The sequence below is a fragment of the Haemaphysalis longicornis genome, unplaced genomic scaffold (assembly GCF_048455015.1).
Source record: "Haemaphysalis longicornis isolate Haplotype H1 unplaced genomic scaffold, Haemaphysalis longicornis Haplotype H1 scaffold_15, whole genome shotgun sequence".
Taxonomy (NCBI): domain Eukaryota; kingdom Metazoa; phylum Arthropoda; class Arachnida; order Ixodida; family Ixodidae; genus Haemaphysalis; species Haemaphysalis longicornis.
The window spans coordinates 7990517-7994859 of NW_027526257.1; the positions used below are offsets into that span (position 1 = coordinate 7990517).

The 4343-nt window shown below is 42.1% G+C and overlaps 1 pseudogene; it reads left to right on the forward strand.

The window, feature by feature from the left end:
* Positions 1-1883: 1883 nt before the first annotated feature.
* Positions 1884-3548, forward strand: LOC144165847 (uncharacterized; annotated as a pseudogene).
* Positions 3549-4343: the final 795 nt, after the last annotated feature.

A 4343-nucleotide genomic window follows, 5' to 3' on the forward strand; every position in this document is an offset into this window, starting at 1 on the left:
GCCTATTACAAAGAGCGGTACAGGATTGCGTGTAACTTACCACTTGCGCTTATGCGCAAGCGCAAAAAACAATACTCATTCTAAAAGCAAACGGGAACTCGAAAGAGATCTGGCGAATAATTAACTCTATCACGAAAAAGCAACAACATTGTATTAAATTGCCTGATTCAGACTTTTTAGGCTTTTACACTTCACGTCTACTTGAGATGTTTAACAAATTTTACATCAATGTCGGGAACAAGTTTTCATCGAATAATAATGACGAACAGCATAACCCAATTTTGCCCGCTCCAATTCAAAATAGTTTTGCTTTCGAAGAAATTACAGCGGAGAAAATTACACAAATAAAAAGACAGGTGCCAGGAAATAAAGCTGTCGGCACCTGAAGAAATTACAGTGCATGTACTAAAAGAGAACATTGATATATTATGCCATCCTTTAAAAAGAATTTTTAAACAATCCTTTATAATAGGAACTTATCTGGAAGCACATAAAACTGGGAGGGTAACACCAATATTCAAAGCAGATGACCCGAATAACATCACTAATTACCGTCCCATAACAATATTCCTGTTTGAAAAATAATAGCTAAGAAAATGATAAGTTATATTCAAAAATATAATATTTTTAGCCAAAAATAAACACGGGTTTCGCAAAAATTATTCTACAGCAACGGCCATGCACTCAGTCACAGAGGTAATTTACAATGCGCTTAACAACAATAAATTCGCTTTAGCCATATTTTTAGATATAAAAAGCATTTGACTCTGTAAATCATGAAATTCTCCTAAGTTAGAACGCGATGGGTTTCGAGGGCCAGCCATAAACTTTTTCAGAAGCTACTTAACTAATCGCCAACGGCTTCTACAGATAGCTCTAAACAAATCGTCAGTGAATCAAGTAACCAACGGAGTACCACAGGACCCTGTTTTAGGACCAATACTTTTTCCATATTCATTAATGATTACCCTAGCTCTCTGTATAAAGCGCAAGCCGTCTTATATGCAGACGATACCGCTCTCATTATTTCACATCGGTCACTTACTGAAAGTCAGTCACTCCGAAATAATGAACTAGAGAATACGCTTAAGTGGTTCAATGCGAACAATTAAAAAACAGAATTTATTTTGTTCTCCTCGAACCGTAAAAAAGGGCCGAAAGTGTGTTGCTTAAAAATTGGACGGATAGAAATCGATCAGGTTGGCCAGTACAAATATTTGGTGATAACTCCAGACACTTCACTTCATTGGGCACCGCATATCGAAAAATTAAGTCGGAAACTAGCTTTTGGATGTTACACGCTAATTAATGCAAGAAAACATTTTAATAAAGAAACCTTACGTGTAATCTATTTTAGTATTTTTCATTGTCACTTATCCGATTGTATAGAGTCATGGGGATTCACTTATGCATCATATCTAGCACGCATAAACATTCTTCAAAAAAGAGCCTTAAGAATCATGGCATCAGCTCCAAGGACTTCACCCTCCGCACCAATTTTTGACGGACTTAGCATAATGTCTTTTAACCAGTTCGTGACTACAAAACGGCCCTTCTTATTAACAAAGTTCTGACTCGGAATACACCTTACCCGTCATAAGTTTTTTTTATTGCCTTTGCGGGATACGCGACATGCGTACCATAATGACCTCAATTCGCCAAAAGTGTATAATGTATATGATCGTCGTCTAATATCTTTTATTGGGTCCAAAGTATGGAACCAGTTAGCTTAAGATATTAAGTGTGTGCCAAATTTTGCACTAGTGTTATAGTTCGCCTAACCTATAGAGTATTATTTGTTTGTAATTCTAAGCAATCCTGTTCTTATTATTGTTGGTTATCTGAGCCATCCTGAAGAGATTATCTACAAACACCATTTTGTAATGGGTACGCACTAGCCTTGTCGGCTAAGGACCCAGATGCGTCATTCAAAGTTTTGTTATGTATCTTTTTTTAAAATAAAGCATATTCTTCTTCTTCTTCTTCTTTGACCAACGCCGGTGACACGAGGTACGTAAGCGCCGCATTGTTGTGTAACCTTCTGAAAGCATGCATGCAGTGATTTTCCTTTTGCAGCAACACACAAATAGTGCCGCCTATGCCAACGTTGTGCGCGCGTCCTCAGCGAGGTCGGTCATGTCAGTGCGTGTTTCTTTCACTACGCATGCTTACGTGCTTCGAGAACTTCTCATTATGGTTTGGCATTTATGTTTCGCACGTCCGATCAGCAGGCATAGTCTCGAAGAGACTTCGCAGCTTTTCGGGTGGTGCAGCGTGCATGCCTCTAAGCACATCGCTAGTACTATGAAAATATTTTTTTGCGCAAACAACTTTCGCGTCGACAGATATGTATTACTGATCTAATATTCATATACGGTGCCTCTACGAGTGCGCATGCTGTTTTGTATAAAACATGACGTACGCTAGAGTGTTAACTAATCATTTAAACTAAACGGATCTACAAGGATAACTAGAAAGAACGAAACTGATCAGATGGCTACCAAAAGTGGCACGTAAATTAACAGTGGAACTTTTTAAAAACCTTATTCATGCGGCGTATGCTGGTTTAGAGATTTTTCAGCAGCACTGGAATATGGTTTTCCTAGCTTTTAACTCATCAATAATAAGCAGTGTGTTTGATGTTACACTAGAGTTGTGTACATCGAAGCACTTCATGGAGGTTTTGTATTATTGCACTGTAGCGTCAGCTGCACAAGCCCAGTACTTTGGGAAGAGTAGGTTGCATAACCTTGTTTCTTTGTATAAAGCTGTCGTGGCACTGTAGCTGCACCTTGTTTTATTCGTACTTGTTGTATGGCACTTGGTAAAAATACGAGAAACGTTACTGTGTGCAGCTTACAAATATGTTTTTTTGTTCTTGGAGTTGCTCTTACAGTCTTGGGATTGTCTATGCAAGTGCCACGTGCTACCGAAGCCAGAAAAAGAGTGGCCGGCCGTACAAAGTCAGCCTGGCTTTGAACAGCGACAGTGGAGCAGTTGCAGACTCTACGTGTGAGTGCCTCGCTGTGGCATGGTGGTGCGTGCAGCCACATTCCTGCGGCTCTGCGCCTCCTTGTTCTGCTGAAGCAGAAGGGCTTCAAGGAGGCGCCACCAGAGCTCTCATGCACCGAGTTGCCGCAGCAGTGGAGGCGCCCCGGATGACAAGGCATCAGGCCCATGGCCGTGCAGAATGTGGACTGGCGGAGTTCGCGTGAGGGCGGCATGGGCATGCCAATGCCCGTGTAACTTTTTGATGCCCGGGCGGAACAGCAATAGAAGCAGCAATAACTTGACGCGATTCATAGCCTGGGAGAGTATCTCCAGAGCCTTGGGACCTTCGACTTTGCCGCCGTTCTCCTTGCCGTGGGGGGCCGTCAGTGGACACGAAGCTTGAGCCTGCACCTGCTGGATCTTCACTGTCGTACCAGCAGACACAACTAACTGCAGGCTTCACTACTTGAATGTAGCCCAGAATTTCACAAGGGGCAGCCACCGTGACACCAGACCATTGCATCTTTTGCAAAGCGGTGGAAGGATACAAGATATAAGCAAACGAACATTCAGTGCGACGTCATGAACTAGGTTTGTCTTAGGTTCAGTTTAGTTTACAAACACAGCACTATCACAAATTCATCTCACAAATAATAAAGGTAGCACTAATATGTGCATTGCAAGATTAATGAAGCACTACAATACGGCTTATAATACCTGGAGGTTCCAGCTTGCGGCCACCGCAAAACTTGTATTGTGGTTCCCCCCCCCCCCCAATTTTTTTTCTGGGCACACTCCCCTTTTCTAGCAGCCTTTCCTAGATATGGTCCTTCCAGTAAGCCTTAAGAGGCATTAATCACTTGTGGGCATTCGGGGACATTTAAATCAGTTTATGTTTATTCTCTAGGTAGCTTCAAAGGTTTCTAGGACCTGCAAGCCTGAGGCAGCCAAAAGTCAGAATCCCGTACAAACAAGTGCTGGCTGCCTCACCGCCGTATGTTCGAAACTGAAACATAAATACAGGTGAGGTGAGTTGCAACACAACAAAACAGCTGTAACACAACTGAACCGAAGAGACTAAAATGCAGAGAATGAATCCCGTCTCACGAATAAATAGGACTGCCAAGCTGTGTACTCTGTCATGGCAGGAGTTACGCATTTACAAAATTTCAACTGGGAACTGCAACATTATGCAGAACGTTATTCAGTCACGCCCTGGCGATACTACATGGTGCCAGTTTTGCAAACATCCAGCAGCGCACCCTGCTATCTGGGAATTCCCCATTTTATTTCGTTGCTAAAGTAAAGTTAAATAGTGGGTGAGCACCGAATGGAAAAGTTGCGTCCGCGTA